Source organism: Chiloscyllium punctatum, chromosome 5 (assembly GCF_047496795.1).
Source record: "Chiloscyllium punctatum isolate Juve2018m chromosome 5, sChiPun1.3, whole genome shotgun sequence".
NCBI lineage: Eukaryota > Metazoa > Chordata > Chondrichthyes > Orectolobiformes > Hemiscylliidae > Chiloscyllium > Chiloscyllium punctatum.
Genome location: NC_092743.1, coordinates 124,028,134 through 124,044,861, shown reverse-complemented (window position 1 = coordinate 124,044,861; position 16,728 = coordinate 124,028,134).

Sequence of the window (16,728 nt, the reverse complement as noted above, 5' to 3'; positions counted from 1 at the left end):
AACTCATGTTGCTTGTCATCTGCGTGTGTGGCTACTAAGGATAGCTGGTCGTGTCGTTTCGTGGCTAGTTGGTGTTCATGGATGTGGATCGTTAGCTGTCTTCCTGTTTGTCCTATGTACTGTTTTGTGCAGTCCTTGCATGGGATTTTGTACACTATGTTGGTTTTGCTCATGCTGGGTATTGGGTCCTTTGTCCTGGTGAGTTGATGTCTGAGATTGGCTGTTGGTTTTAGATTAGATTAGATTAGATTAGATTACTTACAGTGTGGAAACAGGCCCTTCGGCCCAACAAGTCCACACCGCCCCGCCGAAGCGTAACGCACCCATACCCCTACATCTACATCTACCCCTACCTAACACTACGGGCAATTTAGCATGGCCAATTCACCTGACCTGCATATCTTTGGACTGTGGGAGGAAACCGGAGCACCCGGAGGAAACCCACGCAGACACGGGGAGAATGTGCAAACTCCACACAGTCAGTCGCCTGAGGCGGGAATTGAACCCAGGTCTCTGGCGCTGTGAGACAGCAGTGCTAACCACTGTGCCACCGTGCCACCCACGGTTTGTGTGCTGTTATGAGTCCTAGTGGTTGTAGTAGTTTGGCTGTCAGTTCAGGAATGTTCTTGATGTATGGTTACATGGCTAGTCCTTTGGGTTGTGGCATGTCCTCATTCTGTTGCCTTGTAATCATTAAAAACACAGAAATAGAAAACACACACTGGGTCATCAACGCCACACTCACAGGAATCCGATTCACTAGAGAGGAAGAAAAGGACAACCAACTCCCATTCCTAGACGTGATGGTACAGAGAACACCGAACGGAGAATTCACCACAAAGGTTTACAGGAAAGCCTCACATACTGACCAAGTCCTGAACTATGAAAGCAACCACTCCAACACACACAAAAGAAGTTGCATTAAGACACTGTTCAAAAGGGCCACAACACATTGCAGCACACCAGAACTGCAAAAAGAGGAAGAAGAACACCTCTACAATGTATTCCTGAAGAAGGGCTTATGCCCGAAACATTGATTCTCCTGCTCCTTGGATGCTGCCTGACCTGCTGTGCTTTTCCAGCAACACATTTTTCAGCTCTACAATGTATTCGCCAAAAACGAATACCCCCGCAATTTCATCAACAGATGCCTAAGGGAAAGGCAACAGAATGAGGACATGCCACAACCTAAAGGACTAGCCACGTTACCATACATCAAGAACATTCCTGAACTGACAGCCAAACTACTACGACCACTAGGACTCATAACAGCACACAAACCAACAGCCACTCTCAGACATCAACTCACCAGGACAAAGAACCCAATACCCAGCATGAGCAAAACCAACGTAGTGTACAGAATCCCATGCAAGGACTGCACAAAACAGTACATAGGACAAACAGGAAGACGCTAACGATCCGTGTACATGAACACCAACTGGCCACGAAACGATACGACCAGCTATCCTTAGTAGCCACACACGCAGATGACAAGCAACATGAATTCGACTGGGACAACACTACTACTATAGGACAAGCCAAACAGAGAACAGTCAGGAATTCCTAGAGGCATGGCATTCATCCACAGATTCGATCAACAAACACATCGACCTAGACCCAATATACCAATATACCGGCCACTGCAGCGGACAGCTGGAACTGACAACCGGAAGCGGCAGAGACAAACCACTATAAATGCCGGAGGAAACAACACAGAAGCACTTCACAGGAGGCTCCCAAGCACTGAGGATGTCACCTAGACAGGGGACGAAACGTCTGCAACACAAATTCCCAGCTCGGCGAACAGAATCACAACATATAAAGGTAATACCAGCTTTATTTTTCTTGAGGTGCTGCCCCAAAGGCTTGCATATATGATGTAGGATAAAATACTGATCTTGAAACATGTATTCAGCCTACATCAATAGTGATGGATGTCAGTTGGCTCTGGAGGAACAGCTTCCCTCAATCTCTGCCCATTCGTGAGACCATTCCAATACACTGCCTATTGTTTCCACATGGCCATTGTTTCGGAGAAATAGAGACTCAATGGTCTCAAACTGGAAATCAGTTTAATGTTTGTTTGCAATCTAGCTACAATCATTTGAAGGCCAACAGACAACTTGCTTTCCTCTGGAACCTTGGATTCAATGACTTCAGACTGAGCATCACCAAGAGGGGTCTTGGCCATAAAGTCCTCTATTCTGATGTCCTTGTAGATGTCAGACAATCTAGATTCTTTTGTCCAATTATGCATTGAGTGATTGCAGGATCAGTGAATATTACATGTTAAAGTGATGAAACTTGCCCCAGCATAACAGTAACAACTCTGAAAGAGCTATTTGTTTCATTTTGTCCATGTGCTAGCTTCCTAAGAACTTTTAAAAAAATTTCCAATATTTATTCGCTTCCTTCCGGTTAACAGTAATTATCTTTTTTGTGCCACTATCTGTGGTTCATTCGTGCTGTGCGGGCCGTTCAGTACATTCATCTTCTTTAATTCCCCTGGAGTGCGTGTGTCTCAGGGCTTGAGAATGTGAGTGACAGCATGTGTTCTGACAAGCTCTGTGTGTTCTGGGACTTGCTTCATCTTTAGTTTCATTTAGAAAAGGAAGAGAGATTAAAATGTGTTGCTGAGAATTGACATTCACTTGTCATTTCCAGCAGGAGATACCATGTGAGTTTCAAGATATAATTTATATCATTTATAACAGTGGGATGCATTATACTCTCCTGAATATCTTATCAGCTTTATGAATCACATTTATTGTTCGTTACATTAGTATAGAGTGTAACTTGCATTATTGTATGTGTAATCAATATAGGTTGTCCACAGTTAGCATTAAACATAGTCAGAAAAGTTGCAAGTAAGCCTTGTTAATTTCTATTTTCAATTTACTATTTTAGAAGGTTATAACTCAGAGTGAAATTGCATTACAATATATTATTTCAGATGAACAGTTCATTGCTTAAAGTATTAATTGATCAGGGAATGTATTTTCTTCAGTAGCGCATTTGTTTAGGCACAGCCAGACATTTTAAAATTTTAAAATGACATCCATGACACACATGAACAATCCTGTCATAATGTACACTGGAAGCACACAGAGCTGAGGTCATGATCTCCAGCCTGTAACATTGATTTAATGCCAGTGCTGCCATTTTGGACCTCCAGTCCCTTGCCCCTGACCTCTTCTAATTTTGTTCAGCTGAATATGTTTTTGAAAAGCTGAATACCACTGCAATAGAAATCATCAGCCACTTCTAGATTATCTACTGATTCATTTCTTCTAATTATTGCTGCAATTCTATAAATCCTGAATTCTGCTAATAATATCAAAAGTATGCAGGGAGGATTGTACCATGTATTGTAGTACATTTTGTTGATGTCAAAGCTTCTGTGCAAATGAGTTGTTCCCAGAGATAGGTAGATTTTCCTCTAGGAAAAAGCAAACCTGTGAGAAATAGCAACTACCATAGAGTACATACAATCCTTGAGTCATAGAAATCTACAGCACAGAAAAAAGGTCCTTTGGCCAATTGCATCCTGCACACTGCTGGAAGAAAGATGAATCAATGGAAGAGAGTAACTTTTAGGAGTAAGTCATAACTGCTCAATGTATTTAGGGAGCAAATTCTCCTATTTTTACTTTGTGTGCTGAGAATTTGAGACATCTGTAATTCACTGACAGAGGTCTTCATTGATTTCTGTTAATAGAAGACGTAAACTCCAACGCTTAGAGAGGCAAGGGCAGAAGATGCATGGGAACACCACTATCTGCAAATTCTCTGTCAAGACACTTACCATCCTGATAAAAAAAATACCACTTTCCTTTACTGTGAATGACCCACACAGCACAAATGCCTGGATCTTTCTCCCTAAAAACACCATGAATGTACCTTCCAAGGATTTTATATATATATAAATATATAGTGTTTCTTGTAACATTGTGGAATGAAATAAGAATGAACTGATTAAAAACAGTGTTTGAAAGGGTGACTGTATGTTTTGAAAGCCAGAACCCTGACACTGGTGTCAAACATCGTCTAAACAAATATTTGGATAAACAGAAATTGAAATTTGAGTTGCAGCTTATTTAGAGCTGAGGGGGTGTTCAGATGCTGCTTTTGTTGGAACCAAAATATTATTGGTCTATGCACCAGTGACCAGTTATCAATGACAAAGATCTTTTTGCTTGTCAATAGCTGTATTATTGGTTGTCAGTAACTGAACAGCTTGGAGCTGGAAACAAGTTACAAAGAGAGAGAAATGATCAGTTTCAAGAGCAGTCTCTCTGTTCTCTAGAGTCAAAACTCACTGTACGCTTGAAGAACACCAGCTTATCTTGCCTGCAACAGTTGTCTTATGCTTTGGCTTTTGAATGATATGTCAGAAATCTATTAGCAATGAATTGGTCACTTTGTGTCTCTTCCCAACCAGTTGAATTTCTTAGAAAAAGACAATTGAAGCAACGTACTGATCATCAGAAAACTCAAAAAGATTATATTAGTCACAAAACTTTGGAAAACGCTGCTGCAATGTCTTTGCCATTTTTCCACTCTATCCATAACCTATTTTGCCCTGTATGTATGTGAGCAAGGGAGAGTTTATGAGGAGATTAGTGTTTTAATTAATACTATTGTGGGCTGACTGTTTAGAACCATTTACCATAGCTGGAGTCTAATTATTTTGAATAAATAATGATTCTATTCAGTGTGGGTTTGAAAATCAGGCACATTGAGAAGTTTTCCATACTTTAGAAAGTCTTTTGATTTAGTAAAGGTGCTGGGAATAAGAGAGCTCGATTTCCAGCGCACTACCTCAATTAACAGTGGCAATCTACACACACAGTTGCAGTTCAGTTCACTTCAGTTTTATTTTCAGTTTCGCTTTTGGTTTTGACTGAAATAATTCAAGAAGGCAGCTCATCAACATCTTCTAAAGCGCAATAAACAATCAGTGCTTAACCACGGATGTTCACATCCCTTAAATTATGACCTCAGCGTGGGCACAGACCACATTTTTGGTGGTGGAGAAGGTACCTATGACGAAGGATTTTAATGCCTCTGGCAGCTCCTCACAAATCTGCTTCTACAATCAACATTCTGCAGCTTCCCCTATGGTTCTGCATCTGGGTTTCTCTCATCAAAGAAGAAGGAAACAGGGGAGTCCCTGAGTTTGCAAAGATTGCAGGCAAGTCATGCCATATTGCAAACAAAAATAAATCAATTTTATTACTCAATGATTTGATTAATCACTACTTGATTATGTTAGTGAATTGACTAATCCATTTCCACTGTGCCTAACGGATTAAGTCTAGCAACTTGAGCAACTGGAAGCTTCCAGAAAGCAGTGAGGAACCAGACCAGCGAACTTGTGTGTAGAAACCCTGTAATTGTTGAATTGTTTCAAAGTATTGTAAATTAACCTATTGTGGACTTAAAAATGGTGAGGTAAAACAGATCTATCAAATATGCAACAAAGTGGTGAATCTATCATTCCAATCATCTATGTCCACCCCTTAAGGTCATTTGGCCATGTGCCTTCAGCTGTTCTCGTGCCCTTTTAATGAGAGAATATGGCAAATCTCCTTTGGTAATATCCTCAGACAGCTAGGAGTTTAGATTCCTCGGATTCAATCTGACAGGGCACCTGCAGACAGGTAGGTACGTAAAAATTGATGCTGTAATTCCAGCAGGGAACAGAAAGTTTCTGCTTCATGAAGCCAATGCTTGTTCCTCAGGCAACATCTCAGCAAAGATAGAATTTCTAGGAGGATGAATGTCTGGATTACTGTGATACCATTAAGCTGTCTTTAAACACTCAGATCTAGGGATATGATGTGGAAGTGCCGATGTTGGACTGGGGTGGACAAAGTTAAAAATCACACAACACCAGGTTATACTTCAGCAGGTTTATTTGGAAGCACTAGCTTTCGGAGCTCCTTCATCAGTGGAGTAGGATCAGAAGACACAGAATTTACAACAAAAGGGACATGATGACAGCAGTCCATGCTTTGACTATAGCACTCAGAGATCAGGTGGTTGCCTTTCAAATGTAACATAAGCTAAGACAATAGCCACTAGGCTCTGTATCACATATGATTCCACATGTACAAATGATAACATTGGCACCCATTTCATACTTGCCTCAGCATAAAGCCATCTGCCAAGTTAGTGTTAGACTCTTACATGCCTCTTATTACTGAATAGATGTTTTCTGGCAGGCTTGCCAGTGCACAATGTAATTTTCTACATACGTCCATCAGTTTTTTTTTGTAACCTTGTCCGTCAATGTCTGTAGCAGAGACATATGGAGCAGAATTTATGTGCAATATCATGTTTTAGTGAGGTGGCACTTATGTATTCCATGAGCTGCAGTGCACTTCCCCCACTGATTCACCATGGGGTGGATTCTGCCATTATGCTGTCTTATAAATGCTGCAGCATCAGTATTTTCTTTATTCGTTCATGGGATGTGAGCATGTAGCTTGGCCAGCATTTACTACCAATCTCTAATTATCCTGAAGAGGTTAGTGGTGAACAGCCTCCTTAAATCGCTGCAGTCACTTTGGCGTAGGTACAACCACAATGATGTTAGGCAGGGAGTTTCAGAGTGTTGAGAATCGACGTTTCGGGCATAAGCCCTTCTTCAGGATTCCTGAAGATGGGCTTATGCCCGAAACGTCGATTCTCCTGCTCCTTGGATGCAGCCTGACCTGCTGCGCTTTTCAAGCAACACATTTTTCAGCTCTGATCTCCAGCATCTGCAGTCCTCACTTTCTCCTAGTTTCAGAGTGTTGGTCCAGCTACGCTGAAGAAATTATGATTTATTTCCAAGTGAAGATGTTGAGTGGACAAGTATCTGTGGTGTTCAAATTGAGTGATGTCTTCATCCTTACTTTCTTCTTGCAACTTCCACCACTGCCTTGAGCAGTTGCAATTTTCAGGTGTCTGCAAATGAAAAGGCATAAGGAATGGGTTGTGGTGAGGGGAGAAGAAGTACATGCTTACACTATCTATAGCCTGTCAGTCAAAAGAACATTCAGGATGGGAGGGACGTGACTTGTTGGGAGAAGTCATTGAAAATGTCATCATCACCAATGGCTTCAGTCCTGCTAGTGTCCAAAAGCTGAGAAATGATCCTTCCCAAAGTGGTAGCATAATTCAACCTGCTATGAGATACGGAACACGTAGGTAAGCCTCTCCCTGTCTAGCTGGTAGCTGCTGTCTCTAGTTATGTGTCAGCTATTCCACAAAAAAGAAGTGTACACATTCATGCATGTCAATATTATCCAGTCTGTCTAGGTATGTAGCTATCATAACAGATTAACTGGTAATATGTCCAAGGCATAAGATTTAAAGATGAGGCTTGCGGAAGTGCAGTGTGGTCATATGAGGTCAACATTAACTATAACCTCTTCAAAAACTGAGGGTCAGATCAGTCTCAGAATGTTACCTCTGTATTCCTCAGCATAGATGTTGTTGAGTTAGGTATGAGTCTTGATAAAACATTTTGTTGGCAATTCATCAAGGGGATATGAGAATTGCACAGGAGCTGAGCCTGATGTAATGGCTGATAGAATATGGCATTTGTGAATGCTTTCACTGTCCTTGACCATTTGTGTGAAATTACTGAACTTCTCACAGCATAACCAGGATTAGACAACACTCCAAATATTAACTTCTATAGCTATCTGTTCCCAGGCTAGATTCAGTTGCAGAATGACTCTCAGTACCTGATCTATCCAGGAGACAACTCCCTAATCAATGCAATAGAACAGCTTTAAGTAGCACATATTAAGAATGCCATGACATCCATCCTGTTGATGCACACAGCTAATGAGCAACACAAGTCATCCTGAAATATAAAGGAAAATGCTGGAGAAACTCAACAGGCTTGGAAGCATTTATGATGAGAGATGCAGAGATAATTTTCTGAGTCTGATCTGACACTCAGATCTGAAGAAGTCATACTGGACTGTGAACAATAATTGTTTCTCTTTCCACAAATGCTGAGTTCCGCTAGGATTTTAATTTATTTTTCTTTCAGACTTCCAGCAACTGTAGCATTTTGCTTTTATGTAGATCATTCTGAAATCAATATAATTAGCACTTGGTGTGAAGTTGCATTCCCATTCATTCCACTCAATTCCCACGGCCATTTTCAGGGCTTAATTAATGTAACCACGGTTGACTTTCCTTTTCAGTCCCTGAAACCCTTGGAACAAGGTAAAGAACATTCTTATTAGCAGCAAACATGAATTTGTTAATTTTAGAACAATTGTATTTGTATTTAGGTATCAACCATTTATCGATACAATGCTAAAATAAAAGGTAATGTCGAATACCATCTGTATCATAGATCAGTTGACTTAGACAATGAGGTTGTTTACTTTATAGCTCTACCGCGTGACATCCATAATTGCAGAACAATTGACATCAAATGCAACATAGTGGTATAGAATTAATAATGAGTGTAAATATATTGAACATAAAGATCTTATTCTCTGCTGCTGTCAATCTTTTATGTAATTAAACAGAACAGAAATTTAGTTCAAATATTTTGCGGCAATAATGATCTTTTCAGTCTGTTTTTGCCACACAATTTAGAAGTAGCCAATATTACTCACTATTTCATTCTCAATGATTTATTAAAGATCTTAAAGGACAATAGGGTCCAAGGCGAACTCCTGTGGGATTTTTACTCAATTCCACACAGAAGAAATTGCTTCTCAAACCCAGAATGCTTCAGTATTCCAAAGCACAAATCTACACATTTTGTTTCAGATAATCATCCTGCATTGTTCTTTTGAAATGGAAGTCTAAAAATTGTGAATTAGTGTCTTTAAATTCTAAAATCCAAATTTTATTTGTATTCTTATAAGATTTGCAATGCCTCTTATTATGCCAGCTACATTGTCAGGATGTACTGAAAGCAGCACTGAATTTTGTGAAAAACTGATAAAGCAATTAAACCAAGGCAAATGCTGCCAGAGAAAGTGCTCACAACATTAAAAAAAACATAGTCACACCTTTTATAACAGTAGTATAAACCCAGAGCAATGTGCCCAATCTTTGCATTTTGGGGACAGGATTTTAAATGATTCAAGCAGCTCCGAGATCAAGAAATTAATCCGAGAGTGTATATAAACAGATCAGTTATAGTCATTACAGAAATAAATTAGTTATTCTGGTCACAGAATCAATGGTAATGTTTTGATTCTAAAAGATAATTGATTTATATTTTTGTTTGGACCATCTCAAGTGTGCCAAATTGTAATAGAGATGGGCTGTGGGGCCAATGAAGTTCCTTTGGTTTAGTTTATCTGTGTTGTACTTTGTTGACAGAAGAAGGCAATCAGCAGTTGAATCTGGTGACAGAGTTTGTAAGGGAATGGAATATTTGCTTTGTTTGGAGCAAAAAGAAAAAATCTACAGTAACCCTCAAGAAACCAAACATTTAGCTTGGGATCACATAATAATAGTATCTGCTCAAGGTGTAAAGCACTTATGGAGCAAAGGAATTGAACCATTATAAACTAGGGATATTTCTGTTAAAACCTTTGTGCAAGAATGGAGCTGAAATAGCCCAGACATTACAAGGGAGTTGTGGCAAAGCTTGGAGGAGGAGGACAACTTTTAAGAAGTCAAAAAGTGTGGAGCTGGAAAAGCACAGCAGGTCAGGCAGCATCCGAGGAGCAGGAGAATCAACGTTTTGGGCATAAGCCCTTCTTCAGGAAATGTTGATTGTCCTGCTGCTTGGATGCTGCCTGATCTGCTGTGTTTTTCCAGCGCCACACTTTTTGACTCTGATTTCCAACATCTGCAGTCCTCACTTTCTCCTAACCTTCTAAAAGTTGACAGTTATTGGGAATTTTTAAAAATAAAGTCACAGTAAGGAAAGGAAGGTAGAGTTAAAGATTTTAGTTTCAAGTATCTGTGGTTGTGAGTTAATGTGCTTCTCAATGCAAAGTGTTTAATTATCCAAGTTAGTATAAGTTGCATTGTGCTTTTTACACACAGTTATGAGTTTTTTTGTTAAAAATGTGAAAAGCAATTGCATCATTTATTTCAGTTCATCATTGAATGCTTGAATTTTGCTTGAAATGTTAGCAGACTTTCCAGGGGACACTACAAATGACAGATGTCTGAGTCACTTGGACATCAGGATTGACCATAAGTTGCCAGAGGCTACAATTTCACCAAATGTTGCCATACCTAGAACGAAAGCATAAATTGTGTACACTTTGGAATTAAAATGATGTACAACCACACTCCTCAATATATGTAGCTCAACAAGGTTCACAATGTTTCAACTATTCTTCTAGCAATCAAGTGGGCAAAAAGTGAACGTGACAAAGTGATTCCTTGCAATTTGTCACATCACCTGGTGCCATGGTCAAGATGAAACCAAAATCCTGATTCTGAAAGTCATATCCTGAAATCAACCTGCATCATTCTTGCTGGATTGGGGGATGGGGTTGCTTAAAGGGACAATGATGTACATCTGTGGATCACAGAGGCAGCTACATTCACAAAAGGCAGATGGAATTTTAAATACTGGAATTTCCGAGACATAATGTGTAGGTTTGGACATTTGAGCTAAATGTACAAACCTTTTGGATTCTGGGAGAGTTAGGGTTTGGGGTTTTGAAGAGGTAGGGTGCCTTTTTTAAAGGTTTCCCTTCAGGAGTGGTCAGGAACCCTTTAGGAGAAGTCAGGTATTTTTTAAAGATTGTTAGGAATAGCCATTAGTAGGTACATTCTGTGGACCTACCAATGTGAGAAGAGCAATTTGAAACAAACAAAAACAGAATTGTTGGAGAAACTCAGCAGGTCAGGCAGCATCTGTGTACAGATGACAGAGTTAACATTTCGTGTACTGTGACCTTTCTTGAGAACTAGCAAAATATAAGAGTTATTCATATCCTCCAAGACTGTTCCTTTTAAAAACAAACATCTAATGTCTTTTAAAAAAATATATGAGCAAGTTGTTTCACTGTTTTTGACATGACGGCCTGAATATTAGTAAGAATGGAATGAGTCTGTAGCTTCAATAAAATGATGTTAGACCCCCAATTTCAAAAGTGTCACCACTGAACCCAGCATCAACTCTTCTCCCCAATGGGGAATGCAATTAATTGTACTTTGCATCCATTGCTCACAGAGACAGTTGCTTATGTTAATGTGCAGCCACCTTCAAAAAGATTTCATTTTGACTAGTAGAATGTTCAATAAAATGATTTGTGGGCTTTATACTTTTCAGAAAACTTCTAAAGGTGTTGCAGTAATGCTGGAGAAAGATGACACCATTTGGGAAAGTCCAGGGGCACTTTCGGGAGTGTTAAAGTCCACTTTGTGACCAGTTAGCTAAATGAGGTCTATTGCACTTTCAGATTATTAAAACTCGGCATGAATTTGCTTAAAAACTGGATAAATACATTACAACTGCCAAGATCATTGGAAGTAGTAAGCTGTCAAGGGAACGATTCAGCTGTCAAAGTAGTTGTCAAACTGTCAAGGCATTTAAATCACATATTTTTTGCATTTTCAAGGAAAATAAAATAAGCTGTTGGAAAACCAAAGAAAAATGTACTGCTTGATTTTTCAATCCACTTATTGACATAAACTGGGAAGGCTGTTTTAGGATTTGAAGTGCATGACAGATTTCACAAGCTAACATCATCTCAGTGGAATGCCTGTCTGTCCACAGTTTAATTGATAATTCCAAGTACATATGACATCTTTGATGAGGAGCAATGAATGCATATGTTCATATTTATAAGAGATCAAGTAGTGAAAGAATTTAAATGTAGTGAATGTATTTTTATTAATAAAAGTTCTTTTTAAAGAATGGTGAATCCATCAGTGAACAGTATATTTTTGCTTCAACCCAGAATACGACCTGAAGTCACCCCCTGACGGATATTGAGTGAGTTGGTACGTAGAGAATCAAGGCAGGTGATGGTAGTTGGAGGGTCATCAAATAGCATGAGTTTGAATTAAGTTGATGTAATGGTACAAAGAGACATGTAAGGTTGTTGAAGTGAAATCTAAATTGACAAGGAAGGCATGATGTACCACGGGTATGTGGGCATATGGTTGCATAGAGGGCCTTGGGATCCATGGGTTTTGCTGGGAGACAGGAGATAACTTCAGTTAACATGGATGCACCATTGGTTGTTTGTGGTGAGTGAGGGGGAGTGCCAAAGAGCTGATACCTTTTAGTTAGTTGATTTTTCTTTTTTAACTGCTGCAATTAAATCTAATACTACTGATGTCTTCCTCCCCACTTGGTCCGCCCACATTCTGCACTTCCGTGACTATAACTGAACTGTTTCTGGGAGGGCAGATGGTGAGTCCAGCTCCTTTTCAAGAATTGTTACTCCTCTGTATCCACTACCTGATGCATTTTATGCCAAGGTAGGTGTAATACATTTTTGTTTTTTGAATGCAGTGGTGTATGCAATTGACACTTTATCTTATTCACTCTCACTGTGATTCCTGAAATTGCTGTGGTGGAAATTGTGTGAGTTGGCATGGAACATGTCAGGGGAAAAAGTGACAGGAAAAGGGTGGTGGTAGGCTGACATGGCTTGGCATAAGTTAGTCCTATAATAACTTAGGGTCAGTAAAGGGCTATGGAAATGAGTAAGGTGGTTTGACATTCATTTGTGTAAATTTGCCAGAGAGGCTATATGGGGAGGTGATGGCCTAGTGGTATTATCACTGGACTGTTAATTCATAGACTCAGGTATTGTTCTGAGGACCCGGGTTTGAATCCCGCTTTGGCAGTGGGTGGAATTTGAGTTCGATGAAAGTCTAGAATTAAGAGTCTAATGATGATCATGAATTGATTGTTAGAAAAGCCTATCTGATTCACTAATGCCCTTTAGAGAAGGAAATCTGCCATCCATACCTGGTCTGGCCTACATGTGACTCCAGACTCACAGCAATGTGATTTACACTTAACCGCCCTCTGGGTAATTAGGGATGGGCAATAAATGCTGGTCAACCAATGATACCCACATGCTGTGAATAAATACATTTTTTTGAAAACTCACTGTGGGTGGGTAGAGAGGCTTAGTTTGCTTAGAGGTTCTATGGGGATTGGCATGATGTGCCATGGATGGGTGGATGAGACCATATGGAAGAGTAAGGGGTATGGGGTGAAGCCATAAGGCTGTCTTGCGTTTTGTTGTTATCATTGTAACTGGAACAAAGTCACGCCTATGATGGCTTTTCAGTGTTAGCAGGCCCAATACCAATTCACATGCTCCATGCCTAATACCCTGCTTCCCCCTCCAAACCAATGAATGAAAGTTTGAAGGTTTGAGGCTGAATTGTGTTTGTCTGATTTGAAATTTTCCTGACTGGGCGCTCCAGTCTTCGGAGTTAAAATTAAGCACTGACTCAAGTGGATACCATGAGCTGAGAATTCCCAGCCCCCGACTGACCTCAATATTGGTGAGAAAGTTGTGAAATAGGATAAGATGAGCAGCAATAGCTTTGCTGAAACTGTAACAGAAACCTTGTTTCTGAAAAAGGTTGCAATGGTGAATCAAAAAAGGTACAGAAGTAATTCCTTACATTTTGTAGCTTGTTGGGTTGGAGGAAATAATCATTTTTCAGCTATCTCCCTCCAAAAGGATTTTCATAGGCTACCCTTTGTTTCCTTGGAACTTGTAATTAAATAACACATTTAATGTCTTAAGTGGATTATCAAACGCTTCAGTGGCAATGACTTACCTGTTGAAGTTTAGTCACTGTTGTTTTGTAACTAAGTGTGACGGCTACTTTGTGTAACTCAAGGCACCATAAACAACAATGAGATAAACAACCAGCTAATCTGATTCAGTGGTGAGCATTCTACCACAAGACAAGCTGACACACCACATTTTAATATATTTTTAAAGAGCAATTTGAGTCAGTAGGTGTCAGAATTTGTACAGTAATATACAACTGACCAGATTCTTGTTTATTAAATCTCAAGTGGTTGATCCCTAATGTGGGTTGAACCCACATGAATGAAACAAAGTATGGTCAGAGTTATTTCACTCCAGGTATTTTCATTTTACAGTAAACAATGAAATTTAAGTATCTTTTTCACACTTCAAATTCAGTTTGAAAATGTATCATAATTATTAATTATTTCAAACAAATGCTCTTGCAGTGAAATTAATTTCACCTCATGGTCTTATTTATTTATTTAGTTAATATTGTTTTTACTGTGATATTACCAATCTGTTTTCACAAATGATTTCTAAAGCATGGACATTGCTTTAGAAATAACTAAGTGGCATTACTTTGGTTGTTAATGGCTATTTATGCATACAAAATCCAATGTGTCAACTTTGACTTAAACATTTTATTTAAATTAGATTCCTATTCAATATGCAATATCTATGCTTATAATATAGGTTAGGTACCTATCTCTAAACAAAGTAGAAATCTGAAGCAAAAGTGGCAATTATCAGAGAAACTCAGCAGGTCTGGCAGTGTCTGTGGAAAGAAGATGAAGTCAATATTTCAGGACCAGTGACCCTTCTTCAGAACTAGATAGAACTTAGATCCTTATCTTCTCAATCTCAGGATACTTCATGTTTTTTTCCCAGGTGAAAGATCCTACAAAGTATCACCCATTTGAGGGTAGATTGAAAGCTGACTTGGTATAGTGGATAATACTATTGTCTGTGTAATCTGCACATTAATAGTTTGAGTAAATTACAAAAAAAGGTTGCATTTATAGGAGATAGGAGGACCACTGTGCTTGGCTCTGAGGAGAGAGTCACTGTGGTTGATTTAGCAGGAGTTGTGTTCCTTGATCTTGAGGTCAGAGGAAGGGGTCATGATGCTTGAAACAAGGAACATCTGCAGTACTAGGGTCATAGGGATGGATGGTATTACACACCTCTGGAACAGGTGGGATTTGAACAAATCCTTTTGGATCAGAGATAGGACACTCTCACTTGGCCACAAGAACTCTGGAATTGCATTTCTATAACAGCTTTCAAAATCTCAGGCTATCCCAAATCATTTTACAGCCATTTAAGTATCATTGTAGTGCAGGCACAGCCATAACTTAGGAAAAACTCCATCTAAGGAACACATTACAATTCCCACAAACAATAGTGCAATAGTGACCAGATCACTACCCTTTAATGATCAAAAAGATGTTTGAAAGTAAAATATCATTGAAGACTTGCTCATCTGCTCTTACTTAAAATAGTGCAATGTGACCTCTACAGTCATCTGAGAGGGCCTTTGATTCATGTCTCATCTAAAAGATAGTACCTCCAAAAGTGTAGATGTTCCTCAATACTGCAGGGGGATATTAACATGATGCTATAGACACAATGAGCTGAATGGCCTCCTTCACCATACTAACAACTCCGAGATTCTGCCTTGGTTCGTGCTACTTTCCACAACAAGCCCCACCGAACCTCCAGTTACCTTCCCCTGCAACCAGAAAAGATGCAAAACTTGTCTGTACACCACCGCCCCTCACCTCCATTCAGGGCCCCAAAGAGTCCTTCCAGGTGAGATAAAGCTTCACCTGCCTCTCCTCCAACTTAGTTTACTGTATCAGGTGCTCCCGATGTGGTCTTCTCTACATTGGGGAGACCAAACTTAAACTCAGGGCATGTTTCGCTGAGTGGCCCATAGGGGCTGACCTGACCCCCCTGTCACCAGCCATTTTAATTCCCCTTCCCATTCCCTCTTCAACATGACCATCCTTGGCCTCCTCCATTACCACAACGAATCAGACTGCAAATTCTGCGTGGGCAGCCTCTGGCCCAGAGGACTCGACATTGAGTTCTCCAATTTCAAATAACTTCTCTTCCCATCCACCTATTCCCTTTCCAGTCTCTCCCCCTCCATTCCATTACTCTGATAGACTCTTCCTTCCAGCTACCAACAGGATTCATTCCTCCCATTGACCAATCAGGTTGAACCCTCTTCCTGTCTTCACCTCTCCCCACTTCACCACCCTGTCCCTCTACTCCCTTTATCTGCAGCTCCCCTTGCACCTAACCCCCAGTACTGAAGAAATGTTCTGAAACATTCATTTCTCCATCTCCTGATGGTGCCTAGCTTGCTGTATTCTTCCAGCCTCCTGCTTGTCTAAAGGTGTGGCTGAACAGGGAATTCTTTTGACTAAAATATCAGTAAAATGTTGTAGAATAAATGTGGAAAGTGCTGGAAATACGTGGCAGATTTGGCACCATATTTGGAGAGAGACAAACCAAGATAACAGAGGTGAAGGATTAGAGCAGCATGGACGCAAATTTGGATTGAAAGATGTGAAGCAGAACAATGGTGATGTTATTTTTTTTCCAGATTGTAGTGGGAAGTGGGTTTTCCTAAAATGCTAGCAGTAGGACCAGGACTCGGGAGATTGGGGTATATCAGGGTCTGAGGTTGGAGGAGGAGAATTGTGCTTGGCTCTGAGGGGCAGGTCACTGTGTTTGGATAAGGAGGCATTGTGTGTGTTGCTCTTGATGCCAGAGGAATGGGGTCAGTATACTTGGGACAGGGAATAGCTACAGTTCTTGCATTGTAGGGAGAGAGAGTTTGCTATGAGGCCACTGTGTTTGAAGTGCATGCAGGGACACAGGCCAGAAGTAGCACTGCCATCTATGATTTCTCTTCCTGGGCCTGACTGAGATACATTGCTTTTCTTGATACATATTAATATCTTAGGTTGGAGTACAGGACACAATT